The 13,550-nt window shown below is 40.3% G+C and overlaps 1 protein-coding gene across 2 annotated transcripts in view; it reads left to right on the forward strand.

Moving 5' to 3' along the window:
* Positions 1-1,148: 1,148 nt before the first annotated feature.
* LOC131443332 (1-phosphatidylinositol 4,5-bisphosphate phosphodiesterase beta-4-like) overlaps positions 1,149-13,550 on the forward strand; it is a 62,836-nt gene continuing 50,434 nt past the window's right edge. For both annotated transcript variants that reach the window (XM_058612861.1, XM_058612862.1), the window contains exons 1-2: positions 1,149-1,390; positions 6,167-6,212. The gene's annotated coding sequence lies outside the window, so the exon portion shown is untranslated. The remainder of the gene's footprint in view (positions 1,391-6,166; positions 6,213-13,550) is intronic.

The raw sequence follows: 13,550 nt of genomic DNA on the forward strand, positions 1-13,550 counted from the left end.
CTATGGCCACTGCCAAACTTCAATCAGGGCAAATGATGGCAGAAATACTGTGTGACGCAACCTTTTTTCAATGATATATTTGGCTGGCTTTCTTTTCCTTCTCCAAACAACACTAATGGTTTGTCCCACCAATCTCAATTTGTGTCTTTATACAAACATAATGTATAAACTAAATAGTAAATACATGAAACAGCTGATCAAAAAGCTACATTTTGTCAAATAAACATTTGGGTAAAAACTTTTTTAGTGCACGTAGCAGCATTAATAGAGTAAATTTCTGACTACAAAATGTGTAAACTCGCAGAAATAAGAAATGGCCGACTGATTCAATTGCGGTTTAAAAATGGATGAAACCCAGAGTTTGAATCACAACAAAGTCATTTATAATGGGATTAGAGCTGGGCAACATGGCCGAAATATTATCACTATCACTATCATATTGAATTATTGCAATCAGACAATTAAGGATTAGGTTTTTCTCCCGAGTTCATCAGTTAATTGTGGTTTTAAAATTATTTTTAAAAGTCAAAGTGTGTTTGCACAGTGCATAAACATTTCAGTATTTATAGAAGCTTCTTTTTTTGACACTGAAAAAAGTTATGTCGTGATATACAGTATATTTTATGGAAAGTTCTTGGGGGGTGGTTTCCTCAGATTTAGTTTTGGTCTGTGTGTACAGTTATTTGTTCTCTGTGGCATCAAGGCTGAAACATAAACACACTGATGTGCCACAAGAATAAAAACCAGACAGTTCTACTGCTGATGCTGATCAGTGTGTTTATTCATGTCAGCATGGAAAGATAATCACGGTCACATTATAGAAAGCAAGTGATGCAAAGTGAAAGAAATGAAAGTGTAATAGTGAAGAGACAGCTGAGCAGCAGACAGTGAGAGAGACAGTGCACTGTCACAGGGAGACTTTACACAGGGAGGAGGAGGAGGAGGAGGAAGAGGAGGCAGTGTTTGGCTGCTACAGTAGAGTCAGCTGTTGGAAGGGCAGGGAGGAGCTGCTTCTGCTGGATGACTCACTCTGTCTGTCTGTCAACCCAAGGTTCACTCATTCACACACAAGCTGCTGTGCACGCGCGCGAAATTCACGCGCAGGCAGCACGCACGTTTAGTGGGTGGGTTGTGAGGAGGAGGAGGAGGAGGAGGAGGGCGCTGCCGAGCTGCTCCTAATCAAAGTCGCATCAGGGCCGCTCATTCTCCACTGGAGGGCGAGTGGTACAAGAGCAGCGGGACAGTGAGCGGCAGCTTCAGCTTCAGCAGCAGCAGCAGGAGCAGGAGGAGCAGGGACAGAGGACAGACAGGCGGAGGGAGACGGGACAGACGGAGCAGCAGCAGCATCTGGAGGAGGTGAAGGACATAGACAGACAGACCTACAAAGAAAGTAAGTCCAGACCCTGAACTCTGACAAGCATCTTTTCTTGGGTTAAACCTGTCCCCATCTCCAGCTGTAAGAAACACACACACACACACCGGTATTTGAAATCTCTCTGGCAGCTGCTGCTACATTCATAGCGTTCAGTGTAACTGTGCTGCTGCTGCTGCTGCTGCTGGTGCTGCTGCTGCTGCTCAGTCAAACCGGGGCTGCACTGTGTTGTATTTGACGCGGTTGTTGTGTAGAGACCTTTCATTTCAACTCCATCACGCTCGTACACGCCAAATCCGCCTGTCTCTCTCTCTCACACACGCATGCACATGTGTGCGCCGCTATACTTATCAGGACTCTATTGAATTCCATTCATTTGGGCAGCCTACCACCAAAACCTTATCCATAACCACTAAACTAACCTTAATATAACCGCCATATTTACATGTTACCTTTTAACTTCAACCACAGCGTCAGAAATGAGATTTTGTCCCATTAGAAACAGGTTTTTGGTTCTTGGCGGACTACTGGTCCTGACAAGGTCAGTGTTTCTGCCAGAACAGGTCCTGAAGAGGTAACAAAAACGCACACACTCACACACACTTTATATGCTAGCTAGCTAACCAAACGCATTAACGGGGGGGACATTTAGCAACCAGCGTTTCTTTTCACTCTCTCCGCGTTCGTCGCTATGGCTTCTCCTTTCCTCCAGGTAAAAATGACACGCCACGGAGCCGCCGTGGGCTGTGGAGTTGATGAAATGCGGGGTTATTCATGTTTCCAGCGGCTGGGAGGCTATAGTGACTGGAGCTAGCTGTAGCGGGACAGAGCAGGAGCCAGCCGGCCGATGTGACAGGCACACACTGCTCTGCTCTGTGGCCATAAAAGTCAGAGGACTCGCCGACACACAGCGGCTGCTTTCGGTCTTATTTTGGCACAAACGTGTGCACAATATGGTTCACTGCACTGTAGCATTTACAGCCCGTTATAATCCCGTTTATAACGTAGTATAAGGTTAATATATTATATAATATAATATGTGAAAGTGCATTATGTTGACGGCTGAGTGAATGTGGAGGCTGCAGCTGCACATGAATGTATCCCAGACTGTGTCAGGGCAAACAGAAAGAGCTAGTTTTTTGTGTTTATTTTGTGACTTTAAATGTCAATAACGTGTTATGTTAATTCAGGGCCGGGCCAAAGAGATTATTAAAATAAATATCATGATAAATGTCACATAACTTAAGACTCAAGAAACAAGATTGTGGTTTTAACATTTATGGGAGGAAAACAAATAAAAAAACACAACAAACAGAACAAATATTTCACAAAACCGAGGTTAATTAACCATCCAAAAAGCAATTTAATGTGCCATATCTCAATGCTTGAACATTATATACACTTTAATTTGATTTAATTTTGACTTCTGGTTCAGCAGCAGGATAGTTTATTGTGTTTTAAGTGTAGGGATTCTGAGTCGAGTCAAACACACAGATCAACACATTTTAATGAAAAGAACATCCCTCATGTCCTTATAAATAGGACATTACAACACAAAATGAACCTCTTATTCAGCATTGATATATATAGTGCAATAAGGCTGTTTTATTGTCCTAAATAATCTCAGATTTTGGTGTTTCATGTTATGTTCCATCCATGTGTGTCAAATGAATGAATGAAAAAAGATTATTTAAAAAGATAGTTTCCATTTTGACACCTCAACACTTGAAATCAATGTCAGTTTGCTGTCTGCGGTGCAGTCTCTCATCTGTTTTTAACAGAGAAGGACAATTTCTTCCAAAAGTGGTTTCTGTTGAGCAAGTGTTAGTGGCAACAGTGCTTGGTTTCGACACGGAGTCAGACAACAGCATTCTATTTTCATAACCTGTTTTATCACATACACCCAGGAGGCAGACTGTGTTATTTGTTTAGGAATAACCTGTAGGATTATTTGCTGTTCAAATAACCCATAATGTATTATTCTGTCCAGGATTGACTCGGGTGTATATTGTGCCTTAACAAACATGTTGCTTGAGCTTATTCCTTGTGTGCACACAGACTGACGTCCTCTTACGATGCACACAGTGTGCGGTGTGAGCCGTACTTGCAGAGAAAGCCTTACTTAAGGCACCACCAGGTGTAGTAAATGTAAAACATTGTAAATGTTGTAAGGCCACTCTCTTATCTCAGTGAGTTTTTAGGACATGGACTCCAGAGGGTGTCTAATGATGTACAGTTACAGATTCTTTTGTTTCTCCCACCTCATCTCTCAAATGTTGACTGTACTGTTGTGCAGAAGTATCACCACCATTATGTAAAGAAAACAAATTCGGCTTAGGCTTATTGACTTGGCCACGTAAACGTTTGGCTGGTCATTACATGGACAAACATTACCCTCCCTCACACATTAACGATCCCCCACCTGTGGCTTAAACCCTGGTCTTAGCTCCAGATTACAAAGTAAGTGTTCTGTCCTTTTCAGGTAAAAACAGATTTAATGTACGTACAGACGAGTGCTTCAGCACCGTATGCGATGGTCATGTGACTTTTCAGCTACACTGTGTATGGGCGCGCAGGTGTAAACAGGAAGCTGAATCTTACCTCTGTAGTTTACTTAGAGCTCCAACCTGTTCTCCAACTCAAATGACTAATTGAGTAGTTTGAGTTGGAGAACAGGAGCTTTTCGAAATGTACTGCACAGCAGTAGGAGAGATACGACACCGTGGTATTTGTCAACGCACACGTGTAGGCTAGGCAGTAAGTTACAGACAATGGCAATAAGACAAAAAACGGGCTTACCATGGCTACTGTGTTCCATTTAATCAGTGTGTTGCGTGACATCCACGCCTTATCACAGCCATTATTGCTGTTATTTTCTATTTTAAAAACGCAAACAACCAATGGGGTCGTTTGAGTTGGAGGCTCAAGAACGCAAAGCAACAATGGTGGAAATTCGGTGCAGGGACTTTTTTTTAGTTAGATCAATGAAGAGGTCAAACTGAAACTGATAAACAGTTGAAATCGCAAGATGAAATAGTCCGATTACCAAATTTAAAGGCTTCAGTGAAATTGTTCTATTTTGTTACAACAAATTATATTGGAGAGAATTTACACCTACCCCGCCTATTGCCCTATGTCAGCTGAGATTGGCACAGCTCCCCCTGCGGCCCTCATGTGGAGGATAAAGCTGTAGAAGATGGATGGATGAATTTACATCTTTGCATCAGAGTATAGTCATTTTATATTTTGATGGTGTCATTTGGTAATAACAAAATATTAAACTGAAGCTTGACTGAAGAAATCATGTAGCAAATCAAATGGCAAAAAAACCTGCAATTAGATATATTAAGCAGATTGTTCATTCCTAGTCTTCTGTGTCTCTTATATGCTGAGGTAATGTGGATATCAGGTGTATCTGGTGCAGAATAAATGTGTTTTTGTACAAGAAAATGGCTGTGGATGTAGGCAGAGTGGTCAGAAACTTTGACAGAAATGACTGATTATTATTCAGCAGGTGCTGTGCAGCACAGTGCCACCCTGATGTATTTGTAATTGGTGATGTGATGGCAGGGTGATTATGGCTTTAATTATTTTTTGGCTGATACTGCTTTGTGGTCATTACCAGCAATTATTAGCATTGATGAATTAAGGAACCTTTTTGCATCCTTTGATACCTTTTAGTCATTATGCTGGAAAAAAAAAAGGATTTAATTATTTACTTATCTCTGTCTTGAAGACGTAGCAGTGTTCTCTGTGTAATGCAGGTGGTGAGGTGGGATTTTAATTTTCTGTTCAGAATTGGATGAATGAAAAGAAACATGTTTTTTTTTGCATTTAGCACGACAGAATAACACATTTGCTTTGAGTCACAGTGAAGCCAACAATAAGAAAACTAGATTTAATCTCACAGATGAAAAGCCGGTATATAATGGAGAATGAAGAGGAAAGTAAAGCAACATCTTGAAGTCCAGGCACACGTATGACAAGCCAGGCGTTGCTTTTACATTCATAAGGTTTACAAATGTGACTGTACTGCAGCCATACATATTAGAGGGATGAAATGTGTGTAAAACTCACATTTCCCAGTGTTGACGTTTGGGATTCCAGCTTGATTGTTGCTGTAGCGTTTTGGTCCGAACAAAATCTCATATTCTCTTTTTGTATGTCTTCACACTGGGGTGCGTTCCAACATCATATTGAGCTGCTGAAAGATTGGCAGTTTATTCCAGTGGGACATTAGTTGGAATCCATCTTTTTGCCTGCCATTTCGCTGTACATCTCAATTACTTTTTTTGTTTCTGAATGCAGACGCTTTCTCTGTATTTTCCCCTTGTGCTACTATTTGCTTTTATTTGACATATCTGGTCTTGATTAGCTCAGCTGTCTCACTTTGTTTTGACGAGAGGTCCACTTGTTCTTCGAACGTGGCAGTGCAGGCAGGCAACCAGATGGATTGTTTGGCCGGCAGACCAACAGATTGGCATTCTAACTGACAGTGTCTGTGTTATGTTAAAAAGCGTGTTGAATCACAATATGTCGGCCCATATAATTGAAATCTGACAATCTGAGGCTGTTCCGCTGCAGTTTGTCAATAGTGTGATATACTTTTTTTCATTGGCAGGGGAGTAAATGGACATGGTATGTGCTCATCTCTCACTGTGTAGCTTTCTCAGGCCATGTCCTTCCTCCTGCACCAATGCTTTTAAACCTCAGCCAAATAAGTCCAGATTCACTTCTCTGTTATTTATGAAATTCTCTCTCCGTCTTAAAAAATGTCCTTTTTTGTCTCTGCAGGCCAAGACATGTGCTTCTCCCGCTGAACATTATTGATGCTGAACTGGTGAGTTCACTGCCAGAGATCACTGCTGCAATACTCATTTCACATTTGTCCTCGTGTTACTTTTATTGAGTTCCTTTGCAAGAGAATCACCGTCCAGTAAACACCTGGTATGGTGAAAAGGCTTTCCTTCCTGAGTTTAGTATACCACAGGCTGCCTCTTTAATATTAGAGTCTTGTCTCCAGAGCATTGGGTTCGTGAGTGCATATTAATAACCTAATCTGCATCAAGTGAATTGATTAAAATGTGTGCATAATGTGTGTGAACATATGGCCTCATCCTGCCTGTAGGCCCATCTGACAACTTATGTAATTGTGGGGTGTCAGTGTGTAGTGTGTAGTCCTTGTGAAAGAACAAAAACCCCCAAGGTAAAGAAAAACACCTAAAACAATGATTAGGGCTTTTCCCTCTAATTCAGCACAGAAATCTACTTGACTCTTTATTTGCATTTGCTCATTAGCGAACACATCATTTTTGCTCCAAAGCTTTCAGCACTGCAAACAAGCTCCATTGAGAGCTGCAGATGACAGACATCTTATTGGATTAGAGCTGAATGATGAGAGGCCTCATTTTTCACTGTATCTTCCAAACAAGACTGATGTGCAGTGCACGTCCGTCCTCAGCCAGACATCACTCTCTGATAAGCAGGTTGCGCTGCCGCCGCCGTGTGCTCCCTCATGTCAGCCTAGAAACCATAACACAGCCGAGAGGATTGCTCTCTGTAATATGCTCAGCATTAATGATGTCATTTGTATTAGTTTAGTAGCAGAAGGCTTATTGTCGGCTCGGCCAGATTCATTTACATATGCCGTGATCTTTATTTTTAATAGAGGGAAGAGGTATAACTTTTTCATTATCCATAAATTGTCAGTCCATCCGAGGGAAGCAATTGTTCACAATAAAAAGAAAAGTTGACTGAATTAGTCTTTGTGTAGCTTTCAAGTTTTAACACAGCAGCACTAAGATGCGGTCATATTTATTAGAGAACAGTGGGGTAGATTAGCTACATTTAGGAACTTTGGAGCTGAAATTGATGAATTTCTGGCTTTAACTTGACATTATGATGTTAAATCTGTGTAAACACAATGTAATAGCAATAGAACACCATCTGCAGTTATATTGGTCCCTTATCTCCCACTGGTTTTGATGGAAAAATTATGACCAGATTTAATGGCTGCTGCCAGGGTTCATTGGTCAGAACTAATCACCTAAAAGAGGGGAAAGAAAAAGTGTAAAATACTAAACCCCAACTACCCTTCCCAACAGTCCCCACTCACACCCACCATAAAATCACTATTGTCCCTTTCGAGTTCATATCTTCACAAAAATGGTCAGGCAGTGAGCGACATTAGACCGACAATGATGGATGAAATAATGTCAGTGCAAGTATTCTGAGAACAAAGGCGGAATTAACATTCATTCAATCACGTTTCTTGGCCACAAATGATCCAGGTTCATCCTGCGTTAGCTTCCTTCACATTCTTTCCAGGGATTAAAACAAATGTTGTTTGTACTGTTTGGCGTAGTAGCACAGTCAACATACCTAAAACAAGTCAATGTTTACATCGTGAAACACTGTCCTACTCTCAGCTGCATTTCCAGACCGTGACATTTTTTTGTGAAAATATGGACGTGATGGTCAAGTGTTGGAGATATTTTGAATGATTGTGTTGTATATAGTGTCATATTGTGTACTCAGTTACATGATTAAATATTTGTCCAGGTCACTTATCAGAACGACAGTTTCAAGGACCACATAACTAGTTGTTAATAAGTAGGAATATCTACTGCATGCACAATACGTCAGTCTGTGCACTGACATCTCAGCTTCAAACACGGCCTATGATCAAAACACGAACTCCACCTTTACAGGTGCAGATGTGATTTATTATTATGCAGGTGCACTTTTACATTTCTGTTTAGAGAAAGTGAGATATCACCTATGAGACCGTGGGTTTATCTTCACTACAAGGGTAAGTGTGGCTGGAGGGTAAATATAATGACGGGGTATTCTCGGTAGACTCTCACAGCCAGCAATGCAAGAGAAAGAGAGACGGACAGAAAGAGAGGGAGCCGCTTTCTCTCACACCAACAGATGGGAGCCGTAGTCGTCGAGTCAATATTTACTTTTTCTTAGTGAAAAATTGGCAGCATTATCGTCGTTGGTTCAGTAGCAGGGAGTGGGAGCATCCTGATCTGTGTGAAAGAGGCTTTGAGGAGTAAAAAAAAACAAAAAACAACCCTGACGTGATGATAATTGTAGTTCAGCTAAACATGTGCACCCCCCCACCTTCCCACACTTGCAGTGTGCACATTCACTTTGCCCGTGGCTTAATCCACTGTGGGGATACACGTGAACAGAATTTGCACTTCCAATTAAACTGTCGACCTTCGCTCCAGAATACAAAACTTGATTTTGTGCCATCCTCTCCTGGATAGCTATTATTAACCAGCCAGCTCGGTGGTACAGAGACTAGGGCTTTTCAATACTCGTGGATTATTGAAGTCAGCAAAAACAATTACTGCATTTATGACACTGTCAATATTTGAGGGAGGAAATTAAGAAACCCTTAGCGACACTTAATATTGATTGGATTTTGCATATTGTCAATTTATTACTGATTTATTTATTTGTTAAAGTCTAACCTGGTTCCTGATCGTGCAGAGCAGGTTGTGTTTTTCCCGAACATAGCTGGTAATGATACTGTTAACAGTGTATGGAAGACATTTTCAGTCATAAGAGTAAAACAAGTCTAGAATTTGATTTGATTTAGAGGGAATCTTGTGCACGTTTAGAGTGAAAGAATAACATGAGACGCTGAAAACACAGAATGCATAAGACCAGGGTTGGGGTTAGCCTGAAGTGTGCCACAAAGCGTTGAACACGGCTCCAACACATGACTCACTGAACAGATCAGATGACTAGATAAACAGCAAGAATGTTGCTTCTTCCTCTTTCTACAGCAAAGCTCTTGTCTAGCTGAAGAAGCTGTGTGTGTCTGTGTGTTAGTGTGTGTGTGTACATTATGTGGCAGATGAGCATCCTCAATCAACCCTCTACTGTATAAGATAAAAAGTCTAGCAATTATGTAACATTTAGCAGCTTATCACTTATCCTGCTCAACTCAAGCTTGCCCCACACACATTTTCAAATCTGAAATGTGGGAGACCACAGACACAACTGACAGTGTAACCCATTTTTATTGTTATAATCCTGAGAAACACACTTGGTATTTAATCCAACGATTTCAGGGAGGAGATTCCAGGGATTTGAAACCTGCGTGATTTATCGCAACTTCAGAATGTAATCACGCATGGAGGCGGACTGTAGGCGCAGTGTGCTCAATGTTTTGTACTGAGAAATACGTTGCCATACGTCGTCTTTCTCTACCGTCCACTGGCCTCGGGAGATGGTCTTCGCGTTCGTTCTTGACACACTGTGGGCAGCCATTTTTCGATTCTAAACAAAAGTCGGCAACATCCGATTCCTGGTCAACGCGCTCTCTTGCTGTGTTCTGCTAACACCCCCAATTGCTGTTTGAGCCGTAAATATCACACATAAATACTTGCGATTTGAAATTTGAAAGACTCTGATGCATCTGATGACGTTAAAATTACGCCTGTAAATTGCTCAGATTACAGGATAATTTGGTCAGATAATATTTTCAAACCAGCCTCAAATTGGGAGGAAAATCAGATCAGGACTGACATTTGGCCAATTATCGTGTGTAGTGTGTAGCAGACTGTCGTTGAAATGCAGACTACAGACGTGAAACAATACTTTTCTATTTTATTATTGACTTGCATTATTTAATGGCTTTGAGGAAATGTCAGTCAGTCAGTCATTATCTACCGCTTTATCCTCCACCAGAGGGTCGCAGGGGGTGCTGTGCCAATCTCAGCTACATCGGGCGATAGGCGGGGTACACCCTGGATAGTTCGCAAGTCCATCGCAGGGCCACACACAGATAGAGACAAACAACCATTCACTCTCACACTCACTCCTATGGTCAATTTAGAGTGTCCAATTTACCTAATCCCCGCTTTGAGGAAATGTATTAAAAGTATTTAATATTTGTTTAACTGAATTTGTCGTTTATTTTATGTTATGGGGAAACAAAGTGGATTTTAATGGCAGTTTTATCAACCGTTCTCATAGGTTTACAACTCATAAAATAATAAATGCTCCCTGAACTCCAGGCCGGAGAGAAACAAACCGAGTGTAAACACACAACAGTTTTCTCACATGGATTTCCGATCAGTGCCAAATCTTTATCAAAGGCCCCTGGTGATTTCTCATCAGCCATGTCTGTCGTGTCATTTAAACAAACCTCTCGGCTTTGCACATGAAGCCACCAGATGGCTACGATAACAAACTGTGGAAATAATGTAAAGTTTAGAAAACTGTCACAATCGAAGCACATCATAAGAGTGTTGTAAATCTTCCTTTTGGCAGAGTCTGGGAGAAATTACTTTCACAAATGACACTTTTATACAACATTTGGAAGAATGGGGAAATACTGTGTAGCGCACATATGAACACAACTTATTTAAGCAGTACGTACTTAATCGTGAATTATTGGGGACCACCCTCTCAAAAACTAATTTTTACTTGGTAGTGACCTAATCTTCTACATGTAAATTAGATCTTTTATACACTGTAATAATAATAATAATACTACTATAATGTGTGACTAGAGAAATCCCATAGGGTCTAGTGGAAAGCAGCGTCTTTAGAGAGACTAAATTAGTCCATCCTAAATTGGTGTAGTACACAAAGAGGTAGTTTATCATGTAATGACAAAGTCAATTTTTCTTTTGTTAGTGAAATGTGACTCTCACCCACAGATGCAAGAGTTTGCTAAGAAAACTTGTGTCTATTTTTGTTGTTGTAAAAACACGCTGTAAAAAAAACAACTCTTCTTCTCTGAGGTTTTACATCCGCAGATTACATCCATGATGTTGCATCACTGCCATTCTCTGGTATCATAAAACTCCTATACATATACATATCCTATACATATACTCTGTAATACTTATTGCACTTGTCTTCAAAAGTGACAACCACAAACATCAAACCTTGAAATCATATTCTGCGTTAATACACTGTCCAGTATGTTCTGATCTGACCTTAAATCCCCATCACTGCAGTTGAAAACCTCCTAAATAGAAACCGTTAAACGATAAATACCTGGACAAACAGCAGAATAATAGCTCATAACTGTTTTATAGTGTAACCAAACAAACTAATGTTGTTCAATTTGAAAAGTCATACTGCACAAGTTAGTGGTTCTTAAACCTTTTCTGCATGGCTCCCCTTTCTTATACAAGAATGTAGTGACTTCTGACTGATTTATGTTTGGTTTGCATTAACACTTACAACATATATTATTTGGCTGTAAATTTAAAAACCATAACACTTAATCACATGCAGCCCTTGTTTCTGCTGAATAACATTACGTTTTCTTTCAGTTTGATAAATGATGGATAACAAATAACATGTGTTCCACAAAACATCCGCCTGTGACAAAACTAAGAATAGTTTTTCCAACTCACTTCTTTTATAAAATAGCTGAAACTGCATTCGGAAGGAGAATTGTTGCAGTTGCAGAGGAGCTGCACCCAGACAAAATTAAATTGTTCAACGTCAGTTTGTCTCAAAGAACCTTTTTGGAACAGTTGCGACACAATATATTAAAAATCACCAAAGTATCCTAAAACACATTGTCCCACTTTCTCTCTCTGACTGGCAATAAACAACAAACCTAAAAAACAAAACCCAACATAGCACAACATCAAGCTCCAATGTCCTGTCTTATCTCTGATATCAAATGTGAAAACAAAGTAAGTGAAATTAAATTAGAAATTTAAAGAAAACTGGAAAGGCCTAACGCTGTGTTTTCTTAAGAGCAAGAACCTGCTGTGACATTTGAATTGGCTGCTTTGCAAATCTCCTTCAGGCATTTGGAGATAGGTTTCAGAACATGAAAAGTAAACAAAAGGAACTGAGGATATTTGAGGGCTTATTTGCCTGACTGCCTCTGAATAAGTTTCAACACAGTGACCTCAAAACTTACTCAAAGTCATTTAAACGACATCTACTGTACTGGATTGTACTTTTATAAAGAGTAAGTTCTATTAAACACTGACTAGGGCTGTCACTTTTTATCCCCAAATCTTACAGTTCGAAATGTACTGCCTAGAAGCATATCAGACCATCTTAAGGGCCTCCAGCATTCGGATGCCCTTTTGGTTAATCTGAAAAATATGACAGTTATGATGTACAGGGTTAATTCTGTAATACAAAACCAATTTAACAGTCTTTCTCAGCAGACACAACACCAAAACATTTAAAAAGGAGCTTGAAATATTTCGGGTTCTAGTAACTGGCAAATCAGAGAACTCTGCGAACTATGTCATATATTGGCTGTTTAATTAGTTGAAGTTGAATACTTCCTGTCATTGGCCTGGGGTCTTGAACACCATCACTGCATAAGACGTGTTGTCCATGTGTGTGAGTCTGCAGTGAGATATATGCGCAGATCTAAATTTGTCCGTGTTAAAGATGGTTGTCCATTATTCTCCAAGGCAAAATAAGTGTTTGTTCTCTCTAATCGTTCTCTGACTCACTAAGTAGACAGACTCTCCCTCTCACCTTTCTCCGTCTGGATTTTATTCTTTGTCTTTCTCTCTCTATTTTATTGTGGCCCTCGGGGAGCTGACTTCTGACAGCATCATAGAGGAAAAAAGACTGAAAAGTCAAAGTGCATGTGAAATGTTTTGGTGTGTGTACATCTCTCTATTCCTCTGCCATTCTGCGCTTCTCTCTGAACGCCTCTGCTTTTGGTTCTATTCCAATTCTCAATCTCCTGAAAAGACAATAACTTGTTCATTCAGTGTAAGTCTGTACTGGTCTTTCGGTTGATTTGCAGTTTTATTGTATGCTAAGTGAGTATTATAAAAGTAAGTCATGGTTTGTATTGCAGCCACTTTAAGCATATTTGCATTAAGCATATTTGCACTTGAGTAAAAAAGGAAGACAATGCACAGTATAAAATAGAGTAAATATTTACTGTTCAAGAAACTCTTAATAAGGAACTCTTCTGTTCCTCTTATTCTTCACTCAGGTTGAAGATAATAATGAAATACAGCACATATCTGCACAGTGTTTTCTATCACACATTTGTCACAGCTGTCAGGAGCAACTTGGGGTTTAGTGTCTTGCACAGGGACACAGCGGCATATAAATTAGCAGAGCTGGGGATCAAACCCACGACCTTCTAGTTGACCACCCACTCGTCCACTGAAACACCACCTACCACTAAGCCACTGCTGCCCTA

Source organism: Solea solea, chromosome 17, assembly GCF_958295425.1.
Source record: "Solea solea chromosome 17, fSolSol10.1, whole genome shotgun sequence".
In the NCBI taxonomy this organism is placed as follows: domain Eukaryota; kingdom Metazoa; phylum Chordata; class Actinopteri; order Pleuronectiformes; family Soleidae; genus Solea; species Solea solea.